At 37.2% G+C, this 14,457-nt stretch overlaps 2 protein-coding genes across 2 annotated transcripts in view; one reads left to right on the top strand and one right to left on the bottom strand.

Annotated features, from left to right (window-relative positions):
* The window catches only part of LOC101746817 (calcium uniporter protein, mitochondrial), a 154,244-nt gene that overhangs the window by 67,615 nt on the left and 72,172 nt on the right, over positions 1–14,457 (bottom strand). The gene's annotated exons all lie outside the window — the stretch shown is intronic.
* Positions 1–14,457, top strand: part of LOC110386198 (uncharacterized) — a 107,220-nt gene that overhangs the window by 30,291 nt on the left and 62,472 nt on the right. The window lies entirely within an intron of this gene.

Below are 14,457 nucleotides of genomic sequence, written 5' to 3' on the forward strand. Positions count from 1 at the left end.
CTCCTCATGTTCCCGCCAAAAAGTCCAATTAAAACTTCGGTTCTCGTCACCATAGATAAGACAGAAACTCGTCACATAGCCGGCAAAGGTTATTAGTGTTATTACGTTATAACGCCTACCTATGGTCCCAATTCACAACTGTATGTTAATTAATTGCGTAGACTGTATTTTTTTTTTCTAAATACGCAACCTTACATACCTTCACGTTCTTCTGAGACGATAAAAAGACAAAACCTCACTGTGGACGATGCCGTGACGTTATTTCCTATAATTTTCCTGAATGTTGCGTGGCTGAAACGTATTGTGACTGAATGCCGCAAATTTTCTCCCACGGTGCGTCGAATTAAAAACGCCTGACGATGTTAAGCACGCAATGTTTCGAGCGCACTAAAGCAGGCGCTTATACTCGTTAAAGTAAATCATTACTCAATTAAAGAGAAATATACAATAAGCCCACTAACTAACTATGAATTTCGAAATCATTTAAGTGTTAGTATCGACGCGCTGCGATCTACTTCGGTGATAAAGATAATTTTGGAGGGAACGTACGCTCTTTTGTATATCTGTATTACATGATAAAATGCAACGAACATTCCGGAACTTTTTCTACGAGATGTCGAGTGCTGATAATAAAACATATATCGATATTATGGTTTGTAATATAGTCAGGATCGTCCGAATTTACGGAACACACAAATGTCACAATTTGTTGTTGTCATTTGACAATTGTTTTCTTTTTAACACTATAGCTTCTATGTTTGTAACGGAATGTCTGAACGTCATTTTGATAGGGTTTAAGACGTCCAAATAACTTGAAAAAATTACACATGCATTAACAGCTGATGATGATAATACTGTAAGGAGCCTCCGAAACATCGTCATCGAATACTCGGCAAACCTATATAAGGAGGGTACTTAGATAATTCTGCACATTTTGCTCGTTACATTTATATTAATTGTTAGTTCGGTTTGCTATTTCAGCGTGTATTTTTATATTTTTAACTTAGATGGGTGGACGAGTTCATTACGTAAAAGGAGCTCTCGGCCTCCTCCTCCTCGCGTCGTTTTCCTCATTACTGAGGGTCGAGACTCCCCCGCTGCATCAGTTTCTCCCGTACGACTTCCCTCCATCTGCCGCGATCCTTTGCTTCATGAAGGGCATTGTGGAAATTGATGCTCAGAGAAGATCGTATTTGGTCCGACCATCTCGTGGGACTGCGTCCTCTGGGACGTTTGCCATCTACCTTTCCTGTCACCATCAGCTGTTCAAGATTGTGACCCTCTTTACGAGCAATATGTCCGAAGAATTCCAGCACCCTACGAAGGTATATAGTGGAAAGTCTGGCTTTGATATGAAGCTCTCTCAGAATAGACGCGTTGGTGCGAAAGGCGGTCCATGGAATCTGTAGCATTTTTCTCCAACACCACATTTCAAAAGCGTCTATTCGGTCTCTGTCGGCCTTCTTCATTGTCCAGGTCTTTTTTTTTTTTTTTATTGCTTAGGTGGATGGACGTGCTCACAGCCCACCTGGTGTTAAGTGGTTACTGGAGCCCATAGACATCTACAACGTAAATGCGCCACCCACCTCGAGATATAAGTTATAAGGTCTCAGTATAGTTACAACGGCTACCCCACCCTTCGAACCGAAACGCATTACTGCTTCACGGCGGAAATAAGCGGGGTGGTGGTACCTACCCGTGCGGACTCACAAGAGGTCCTACCACCAGTGATTACGCAAATTATAATTTTGCGGGTTTTCGTTTTTATTACACGATGTTATTCCTTCACCGTGGAAGTCAATCGTGAATATTTGTTGAGTACGTATTTCATTAGAAAAATTGGTACCCGCCTGCGGGATTCGAACACTGGTGCATCGCTTCATACGAATGCACCGGACGTCTTATCCTTTAGGCCACAACGCGCCATAACTGAATATGGAGAAAACTAGCGAACTCACCAATTTGGTTTTAGTTTCTCGCGTGATGTTACGGTCTCTCCATATCTTATGCAGTTGGGACATTGCATTTTTGGCCATCCCTATACGTCTCCCTATCTATATTATATAGGCTCTCGGCCTATATCACATCAGAAAGTGCATACTGCGACAAACCCTGAGACATGAGGTCTAATTCTCAATTATATAATATACTAACGGTTTTCCCACCCATCAAACCGAAAAGCATGATTATTTAGCGGCAGAAATAAGTCGGAAAGTGGATGGCTCAGACGCATCTACCACCAGTAGGCAAATCTTATAATCCACTTAACGATAATGCAAGTCGATATCGTGTGAAAATAAAGGCATTTCTACCCTCGAAATCGGGACAGTATGATTTCACGTATGAACTGTATAGATATTCACGCAATTTTCTCACGCAATAAAAACCTACCAGCCTTAAATACTACGGAACATTATCTTTGTAATAGCAATGAGCTAATGATAATTCGTTTCGCTAATAGCAATCCATTTAAAAAGACGATTCAGATATCGTTCTCTTCTTAGTTAACCGCTGCCCCAATTATGCTTAAGTACACATAAAAACACGTCCAGGAAAAGGAATTGCCATTTTTATACGCGTCACTAACCATATCATTTCGGATCGTTTTTCGTAAGATTAATAAATCAGATAACACAAAAATAATCATAATATTTTGTCCTTTCGTATAAAAAATAAAATAATCGTTACAAAATACAGTTCTAAGCTCCCCTAATTTTGTTACATCTGTATTTTGTTGTTTTATAACATTTTAAATACATTAAAATCATTACATTAAATATATAGAAAAAAATCTATGTACATGCTATGATGGTTTAATAAGTACCCCGTTATATTTACCGTAGTTATGTATTACTGGTGTCACAAGCGAGCTGATATTATGTCCTCAAGCGCCGTCACCGCCTTATGAATATTAATTGTGCATTCCCGACACTTCGCATCATTTACGCTTGGCGCATTTCGCTCGAAAACAATGTCTAAAATTGTAAATTGAAAATTAATTTAAATGATTGTGCGCACTTACATCTAACAGAATATGCTGTTTATTTATTTGAATTATATTTTGTAATTTTAAGCAAAATTAAGTTATTAGACATATTATATCATATTAAATTGGTATTTGAGATTTATAGAACAATATGCAATTCTTGTTTTAAATTTTAAAAAATCAGAGAGGCATTTTTCTAAATATGTTTTATTGTTATTGTTAGGTAGACGAGCTTTAAGGTCCCACCCCGTTTTAAGTGATCACCAAAAACCAAACCACAACTTGAACGAACCTTGAAATATGAAGAAGTCTTATGGGTGAGTATTGTATAACGGCTGTCTCATCTCTCAAACAGGATCCCATGTTTAGTATACGCCTAAAATAAGACGCAAGACGAATCAAAGGATTCTCCTTTAATTAACAAAATATTATTTTTGTATTTTGTTGTAGAATATCATTACTGTTTCAATGTCATTCCCGGTAAAAAACTCAAAAACTTATTTTTCTTCCCCACTTTCGATATGCAATTTCATTACGCAGTTTCGCGAAGATAGAATTATAAAAGTGCCCATTTGGGCGACTTTTACGCATTATATATAAGAATTTCATAAAAACGATTTTATTCACGAAATTCACAAGAAATTCAAAGGAAAATATGCCTTACAACAATGCGTTACGGTTAGTAGGACGCGGTTTTACATATTATAGAACCCAGACATAGAATTCCAAGATAGGTGACGCCATTTGTGGTGTTGATATCTATAGACTCGGGTAACTACTTAACACCACGTAAGCCGTAAACTTGTGCATTGGTATGAGCAATAAAATAAAACATGAATAACAATGTATCTATCTACCAAAAGAGTACTATAACGAGTAAGAGAGAATGGTAACAATTAATTTCTAATACCATACTAGCATTGTCATTTCACATGTAGGTACAAACAATTAGAATGTACTAACACGAAGCAATCATATAGTTTCACATCATCATATCAATCATATGGTTTAAAGGATAGGACCAGTGTTAGCAACACTCCCGGTTTGAGCCCCGGAGCTCACCTACTAGTTCGGTGAATCTAGAATAATCCCTCGGGCTACTAGAATAGGTAGGAGAAAAAAAATTGGTTTAAAGGGTCAGTTCTCTGTAATGTTTGAATTAGATCGATGGTATTTACGCTGTGATAACTATGGACTACAGTATCCACTTCGTACCCCGCCCTACTTACTACTGCTCATCTAAGCAATTGAGAAACCAAAAAATCCCACCGTATTTTATAATGTAACCTCTGAATCCCAACCATCATTTCAGTGGATTCGCGATTCACATCCATATTCTGAATCCCAACCATCATTTCAGTGGATTCGCGATTCACATCCATATAGATACCACACGATTACAGATTAGAACAATACGTTCGATATGAAGAACCAAAAAAAAATAATGTTTAATCTCACATACCTAAAAGCCAAACCGCTACAAAATAGTTTTCTTTCCCCGAAGGTTAGCGAACGTGTCTTCTTTAATGCATGAATCGTTTCATCTCACTAAGAGTTCCTTAAAAACTACTACTTAAGTTTTAATGGCCGTCTTTATTTCAATCTGACCGGTCCTTTTTACGAGTGGCGCTAAATTCCACAACAGTGTAAAACTGTGTTTTATTGGCAGTTTAACTGGCATAAGTTCACAAATATCTGGTCGTGCTTTTGACGTGGCTATGCTCCGGCAATTTTGGTTCAGTTTAATGAACATGTTACATTATTTTGAGGGACGTTTTTTTCTTTAGCGCCGTTCTGTTGGGATTTGAAACTTATTACTGGTGGTAGGACCTCTTGTGAGTCCGGACGGGTAGGTATCACCACCCTGCCTATTTCTGCCGTGAAGCAGTAATGCGTTTCGGCCTGAAGGGTAGGGCAGCCGTTGTAACTATACTGAGACCTTAAAACTTATATCTCAAGGTGGGTGGCGCATTTATGTTGTAGATGTCTATGGGCTCCAGTAATCACTTAACATCAGGTGGGCTATGAGCTCGTCCACCTATCTAAGCAATAAAAAAAAAAGTCATTCAATTCGATATAAATTCGATATAAGACTTCTGAAGGTTTCACATCTACAGCCTATGCACACATCTTTTTTTACTTTCCATATTCAATAGACCCTAGTTAGACTTTTAGTCAGTTTTTTAGACTTTTCTCCCAAATACGACACAAGTACAATTACACCCAGGTTCCAAAAATATGTTTCACAAAGCTTTACTGCTGATAGGGCGGTACTGTAAGCCCGCAGATGGAAACTGCCACTCTGCTTATCTCTGCCGTGAAACAGTATGCGTTCGGTCTGAAAGGTGGAACGCCACACTTATTCAGTCTAAGTGTGATTTCGACCGCATGTCACAAGGTGGGTGACGATATTCAATTTAATCATCGAGTTCAGTCAGATATCTATGGGTTCAAACTTGCCAACCCACTTAACAAATTGGGCTTTAAGGTCGTTCACCCGTAAAAATATTTCTATTATATTATATTTCTAAAATTACGTAACCTCCCTTGATTTCACTGATTTGAATGTTTCGAATAGTTCCCATTTTATGGTCATGTTTGTTTAGTTTTAATAAGACTAGTGGTCCCGCGGTAGTTGAAATTCAACTATAATTAATTGAAATTATAACTTTAAACATTATTATGGTTCTATTGTCACATAATATTATACTTCTATACTCGTAATATAATCACAGATTTCGCCAAAACTACACTATAAATAAATAATAATAAAGACGAATAATATTAATCTGTTCTCAATTTGACCACAGACTTTAAACAATAACAAAAGTTTGACAATTGACAATAAACAAAGAGTATATTTTTAAAAATGTGTTGGATCAAATACATGGTAGTATGTGTAATGTTTTTATTATTGATTCAATGTATTTTTATGCATAATTAAAAAAAATATCAAGCATCCCGCACTTCTTCTTTTTTTTTAGGATTGAAAGATTACTGGTGGCCCGTAAGCCTTTCCAGTTACACCAGGACAGGTAGGCGAGCAAAGGCTCAGCCAAGAGGGGTGGCATTTGCTAATAGCTCCTCCGAAGAAGACATAAAAACTCAAGAGTAACTGCTTCGCAAATGAATCTACTACCGGATCGGAATCGCGACCCGCTGAGAGGTTAGGTTGCACGTAACTCTTTGCCGAGTTCGACGAGTACGGTTACCGGGGTCCCAACTCCTAGTGTTAGAACTAAAGGTGCCTAAATCTATATTCTGTATAAGTGTGGGAAATTTCATACTCCTCCGTCCGCGCAATTTTCGTAAAAAGGGATACAAAGTTTTTGCTTTACGTATATAATATATATGTCAGCACACGTCAGGGATGGCTGCTCGGTAGGTTCCGTCATCGCTCGTATTCGATTGAACTCAGTTTAGTGAATAAAACTTTGCAATAATAATTATTGAAACTCAACACTCACAACTTTCACAATGACAGGGTAAACCGACAGTTTCGTTGCACATACCGACAGACCGACTGACTGAGACGGACGGAATGACTGTCTGACACGGAATGCCACGACTCTGTCCACGTACCGCCATTTTATACTGTGGCGTTACGTAGTCTACCCTTCATTTTGTGATATTTATCAAAACAACATCTCATCATTTAAAATAATAATCAAAACCACCGTCTTAATATTACTAAAAGTCGTTATCCACGACAACTAAAAGTCGTTATCCACGACATATAGATTAACCTTACAGCTATAATTTTTTAAAACAAGATAAACCGTCATACTTTTTTCCACATACAACTGTCATTTTTTTTATTGCGTAGTGCGGGTGAACAAGCTCACGTCCCACCTGGTGTTAAGTGATTACTGGTGTCCATAGACATCATAACGTCAATGCCGCCACATATCTTGATTACTTGAGTGCCATTGTTTCAATTGTATGGTAATAACGCGAATGAAAATATATGCGGATTTGATTTTTAACGCATGATGTTATTCTTTCACCGCGGAAGTAATTGGTGAAAATACTTATTTCATTACAATAATTGGCAATTGCTTGCTAGATTTGAACACCAGCATAGTCGCTTCGCTCAAAACGAGTACACCGGTCGTCTTATCCTTTAGGCCATGACGACTTCGAAGCTCTTAATAATAATTAAATTCTGTATTGAAAACGTGAAACATTTCAATTGATACGGAGCCTGTTAGGGGTGCAGAGTAAATACAAACTAAGTGAATTTCAACTATTACTCTGTCTTGGACTTAGACAAAAAAAAAACCCTCTGTTATCTTCGAAACCTTTAGAGAGAAGGAAGAATATGCGTAAAGTTTCAGTGGAAATGTGAAAGTCATAAAAATATCGTCACCGGGTAGGGAACGTAAAATTTTAAGGGTGCATTACGGGTACATCACGAATTTACCGCAACCCTTTATCATTGCGGACGAGGCACGCTCTTTAAAATGTTCTCGACGAGCCTCGTGCGAGTTTTATAGCAGCCACGTAATGTATACCATTATCATCCGCTGTGTAGAATTAACGTTTTCAAACATGTATTTTCGCTTTTCTTTGCTATTAATAATCTTTGTAACGAATGTTAAGGATTCCGTTCGTAATTCTGGAGATTTCAATATTTAAAAATACATATAAAATACAGGCAATGTAACACAAACAAAATCAGTTGCCGTGCGGGTCAACGATCTCGCGTGACAGGGCTGGCGCATGGCGTCTGTCTGCGGGTAATTGCGGGCTCACGAAATGTCGATTTTACTAAAACGATAAGTGCTGAAGCTTGGCAGCTACACTCAGCAAATGGTTATTGTTTTATGTTTATTCATGGTATGTAAGTTGTTCGGTCTTTGACTTTGGGAACATGGTTGCAACATTGCATCTCAATACGTACCCCGGTCACCGTCCTCGTCGAACCCGTCGCTTGCGACGAAGGGCTCGACGAGCGAATTAACCCATAGACACACCCCACTGAGCTTCTTGCCGGATCTTCTCAGTGGGTCGCGTTTCCGATCCAGTGGTAGATTCTGCGAAGCACTGCTCTTGCTACGGTCAGTGTTAGCAACACTCCCCGGTTTGAGCTCCGCGAGCTCACCTACACACGTTAGGGCGAAGCTGAAATAGCCTCTCAAGGCTATCAGCATAGGTAGGAAAAAAAACCTATTAATGTTTAAATACGAGTACGAATGTATTCGATATGTCAAGTCATCGGCCAATCGACATTGTGGGCACAAATCGTGTAATAATAATTATATAGCTCCATATGTTGCGTAATCAATACCAATCTTGTAATAACAGCTATGTGCAGAAGCGCACAAAAGAAAACGTTGATAAAAAAATACTTGAGCTTTTGTGTGGAGAGACAGATCTGTTTATCTGTTTATCTTTTTATGTTTATTTGTGTGGAGAGACAGATCTGTACCATTTAGTGTTAAGCGATTGTCAGAACTCATGGAGACGTTAATATATCAAATGCCACCGCTCGCCTCGAGACATTAAAAGAAAAACCAAAATAACAGCTATACTAAACTTCAAACTGAAACGATGATAGAAAAAATTCAATCCAATACCAATCGCTGCAGGTTTCCAATATCATAATTACACAAACCAGATTAACCTGTCATCAGTGCACAAAATATAATTGTATTTATTATTGAAGATACCATTCTCGTGTAAGATAATACAAAACAACCAATGTAAAGTATTAGACCAAAAGTGATGTCACTATTATCATGCCTTATATGACTATATCAATAAAGGCCGGTTTGAAATCTAAAATCTACTTACACACTGACCCAATAAAACACGTCAAACTTCAAAACATGGGGCTCATGCAGATTATTGGACTAGCAGACCGTTTTATCACATTAATCCAGCTTATCTTAAAACCTTGTCAGAACTAATCGCTCAAAATATGCTGTGGTTTTTTGTCATCTTCCAAAACTATACGCAATAAGGTAACTGAGCTTACTGTTACGCCGGTAAGAGTAACGCCATCTATCACCGAATAGTCGAACAAATATCGAAGGACCTAGTAGCATTTAGAACGCTCGAGAAGTATAACGCCATCTATTTTCAGATAGCGGAAACACACAATACTAGACTTGTGTGGAATATTCTCGATAATTCTAGGGATGTCGTATCGACTATAAAAGCATTGCAGAGACGGCATGCAGTCAGATAGTAATCAGCGAACGGATCACCTGAAGCGAAGCGGAAGAAGTTAATTGAGAATTTTAAAGTGTTTCTTAAGTGTTTTGAGCGTTCTAAGTGCTAATACAGTTTTTAGTTGTACTCCGGTAGAATTTTAATTTATCCCGAACCCTAGCGCGTAGCATTACTTTAAAACTTGTCTTGATGAAAGTTAAGCTCCCGAAGATAAAGCCAAACCCCGAAAACTCACAAAGCTTCTATATAACTCGTAAGGTGACTTGTTCACTCATAAAGCTTGGACTACAAACTTAATCGAAACTATAGCTCAAGCACAAAGTTTTTTCATCAAAGCTCGAAAGTGCGAAGCGCGTAGCTCAGGCTTTATTGATGCTGACCGAATGGGTACGTAACGTAGAATCCTTATCATTTTGATTAAATATGTGTTCATCTATTAAGTATTGGGATCACGTACGTTCTTAATCATATTAAGGCACTGAGATTAAACACACCTTTTCTTTGATGGGCCCTTTGTTTTGTAGACAAAGTTTACACTTTGATCAAGTATTTAGTTTTATCTATATATTAATACGTGGAGCAAAAACTTTGTACGCCTTTTTACGAAAATTGCGCAGACGGAGGAGTATGAAATCTCCCACACTTATAGAGAATATAGAGAAGGAGTGCAGAATGCTAATTTTTTTTTTTAATAATGCATTATAAAACAATAAATCAATAAAAAAAACATTACACACACTTCGGATGTCTAAGTACTAAATATATCTTAGTACTTATAAAACACACATTAATGTATTTTTAGTATGTGTAGCTATTGAAATGATATTTATGGTTCAATGTGTCTAAAAAGTTAGAAAACGTTAGTATGGCTGTAAAACGTATTTACAGTCAGAGCAGCTGTAAATTTACGAGAGCAACCGGTAAATACTCTTTAGGAATGGTCTCGTAAAAGCGTCAACCTCATTGGAAAATATCGAAGAGAAATATTAGTAATATGAGAGAAGTAGTATTGATATATTTATAGTCGTAGTCTTAAAATACCAAAACTAAATCCGAGGAATACATAACTCCTTTTTTAGTCCGCACGCGTAGGTACCACCACCCTGCCTATTTTTGCCGTGAAGCAGTAAAGCGTTTCGGTTTGAAGGCTAGGGCAGCTGTTGAACTGTAAAAACTGAGGCCTTAGAACTAATATCTCAAAATTGATGGCGGCATTTAAGTTGTAGATCTATGGGCTCCAGTAACCACTTAACATCAAGTGGGCCATGAGCTCCACCACATAAGCAATAAATAAAAAAAGTTCCGTAGCCAAATGTTAAGACGAAACCATATTTCCACATGTCCGTGCTTACTGTCCGGTATCGCAGCGTTTTCGTCCGAAAATTATTGTCACAATATTTTGATGAAATTTGGTACTCTGAGTACCAAATTCACCTAAACGTCACCTAAGAATGCAACAAAATGCATAAAAGAGGGATAAAAACAACTGCATATAATACACGGCTTGCAAGTCATAAAACTTTACCACATCTAGGTATACTAATATATAAATCTACAGTGGTTTTTACGGATGTTCCGTTATAGCTACTGAACCATGCATCCGATTGACTTGAAACTTGGTTTCTATGTAGAAAATACATGTACTTAATGGATAAGCTAATATTTATATGAGTGTTGGACTCCCTACAGCAGTTGCGGGGGCGTTAATTATGAGAATAATGGGGGGGGGGGGTGAGTGAGAAATAATAATGTTAATTTTAAATGGCCAGCGAAGCGGTCGGGTACAGCTAGTTTTTTTATATTAATGTATCTGGCAACTAAACAATAAATGGCTAAACCCAATTAAGGAAAAAAACAAATTCAGGTTGTTAAAAGGAGATGACTCTCGTATTTCCTGAAGCCTTGGCTTGGTATCGTTTTTACGATGCGTCAACCGTGTCCAAGGATCGGATGTCAGAACAATGACAAAACGAGACTTACACGAGTAAGCGTATTTAATATGACCAACCCGCTCTGAATTATTTCCACATGGAAATCCGTCCATCCCGTGTCCTTTGCATTACATTATTTATGGAAGGTCGGTTTCTGAGTGTGCGATTACCAAAGCGTGGCCCATCCAAATTTAATCAAATTGAGTCCGTTATCACCTAAATATTTCAACTTGAATGTGAAATAATTTTGTTGTCCCTGTGTAATTTATGAAAACGTCTTACATATTCACATGGTATTCTTCAACCGAATATATTACAGACAGAGATAATAAACTACGTAAAATATTGTTCATGGAAAATGGAGTTGTGAATGTATTGTGTATTGCAATGGATGTACATAGTATTACCAACTCAAGAAACAAAATCCACCACACATAAATGGCCGCAGCTATTTTATTTGAAACACAATTCTATAAATATAGTCTATAAGTATACTGTGTAAATGTACAAAGTGTAAAAGTTAAATAAACAGTTCTGAATAAAATAAAGCCATTTGGGAATAAGATGAGGAGACGTTGCCGCTTTTGTATAAAAACTTTAAATGATGGAACGGTAAAATGAACAGAGTTCTCAAACACATAGATTGATAGAGAAGCTAACTGTGAAAATATTTTTGTATGTTTTCAATGAACGATTGCCTTTGTAGTCGCTTTTTTTTTTGTTGGCGTAGAGACACAGCTGTCACGTTCACAGCGGCCCCTGGACATCGCAACGTGAATGCTACCCAATATCTTGAGTCATTCTGTCAATCTCTAAGATTTGCATGCAAAATGTACATATTTTTGTATATAACCAGAAGCGTTTATTAGACTACTCTCATTTACTTATAGTGGTGGTAGGACCTCTTGTGAGTCCGCGCGGGTGGGTACCACCACCCTGCCTATTTCTGCCGTGAAGCAGTAATGCGTTTCAGTTTGAAGGGTGGGGCAGCCGTTGTAACTTACTTGAGACCTTAGAACTTATATCTCAAGGTGGGTGGCGCATTTACGTTGTGGATGTCTATGGGCTCCAGTAACCACTTAACACCAGGTGGGCTGTGAGCTCATCTACCCATCTAAGCAAAAAAAAAAAAAACTAGTGTTTCTGAATGGTGATTTTATTCTTATATGCCATTCAAGGCACCTATGTTTTGCGCGAATTTAATATAAAGAGTTAATATTAATATAAGGAACAACAATACAACATTTAAACAAAAAATAAAACTGACTTCGACAAAATAAAATGAGAATATCATCAATATAGTCGAAGTCAATGAATTGTGCATTATTAATGAATTGTGCATTATTAATGATAACTTAAAAACTATTGGTCGGGTCTTAATAAAATCAGCTAATAAAAACTTCTGACGTAACACAAAAATACCGTCAAAATAAAACATCCTTCTTTTTTCAAGTCTGTTAAAATTAATTATGTTAAGAAAATTTTACTCTTAATTCCGAGGCACACAAGAGAACAACACGTCTCATTTCGCATTAAACATTTCACAACATAATATATAGAACATTAAAGACAGCTATTTGGAGATAGTATTCCCCACTTTTGTCTAAAATAATGTTATTTTTAGCATAATAATAATAATACTTCATTACTTCAGTAATGTTTTTTGTGTTAACGAGTAGGACGTTTTGGCAAACTGTAAGCCTGACTTTGTATTGAATTGAATAAATAAATAAATAAAACAATCCGTACTGAAAATGTTAGCGTCCTAACTGGGTATATCTTAGCGTATACATATTACGTATACTCTAAGGGGCATATCGAACGTAATTCGCAAAATAAACAGCTCAGCCGAACTCATCACTAAGACAAACAGACAACCTTGTGACAAGTTCAAATACGTATAGCCATAGAATATGTTTATACACATCCTTACTACGTATATATATATATATATATATATCTAGAAATCTAATATATATATATATTATTGCTTATATGGGTGGACGAGCTCACAGCCCACCTGGTGTTAAGTGGTTACTGGAGCCCATAGACATCCACAACGTAAATGCGCCACCCACCTTGAGATACAAGTTCTAAGGTCTCAAGTATAGTTACAACGGCTGCCCCACCCTTCAAACCGAAACGCATTACTGCTTCACGGCAGAAATAGGCAGGGTGGTGGTACCCACCCGCGCGGACTCACAAGAGGTCCTACCACCAGTAATTACGCAAATTATAATTTTGCGGGTTTCATTTTTATTACACGATGTTATTCCTTCACCGTGAAAGTCAATCGTGAACATTTGTTGAGTACGTATTTCATTAGAAAAATTGGTACCCGCCTGCGGGATTCGAACACCGGTGCATCCCTTCAACACGAATGCACCGGACGTCTTATCCGTTAGGCCACGACGACTACCAAAATTAATTTCATCAAATATCAATATTAATTTCAATTTTTGTCCTCTTACATATATCTACGTAATTACAAGCAAGTGCGGTTTATGAATACTGCAACTTTTCCACGTTCAGTATAATCAATCTTTCCGGTCACGTTTATACGGTCACGGTGAAATGTAATTCTATTTAATAATATCTGACATACATGATGTTAGGCTGCATTTACGAATGTCATTTAAAGGAAGAATGCACCGTTACGTACTATTAAAATACTGTAGTGATGGTCCAGTGATATATTATGTGTTCTAGTTTTGCGACTCTAGAGGCAAAACATGTTCACCAATTATAAACATTATAGCACGGCTTAGAATGAAATTGAAAGACAATTTCGTGACCTAATGAATGTAAGCATTACGAACATGGCAAATCTTATACGTTTCATCAAACTCAATAATTTAAACATTTGAAATACACAAAATAAAACTGTAAAACTAGTGACTAAGTCTTGAAAAGTTAATGATTTTAAGTTATCGGTAATATCATTATATGATTAAGCCACCCATCTATCTGATCCATCAGTACAGATACTGTTATCTGGAAAATAATAATAAAAGATTGACGATGAACAGGGTTTTGGGATTTTTTACGATTTTTACGTTCTGGTACTAATGGGCTCTAATAATTACTCAATATGATATCAAATGTTAGAGGTAAGTTTCGGTAAATTATAAATGTCATATGCCATGATGGTTAGGTATTATGCGCTAATCTGTCTGACCTACTGCGATGAGATGATGACGGAGACGCAACATTATAACGTATCATTATGTGACAGATCACCTTCGCTGAAACCTCGCTTTGATAACACATATTTCCCTAATGTGTCTTCATAAGACCTCCACCTGTTTGCGAAGATTTTTGAATTACTGCTTTCTGTATTGACATTAAAGTATTCATAACAAA

This window comes from Bombyx mori, chromosome 22 (genome assembly GCF_030269925.1).
Source record: "Bombyx mori chromosome 22, ASM3026992v2".
Lineage (NCBI taxonomy): Eukaryota > Metazoa > Arthropoda > Insecta > Lepidoptera > Bombycidae > Bombyx > Bombyx mori.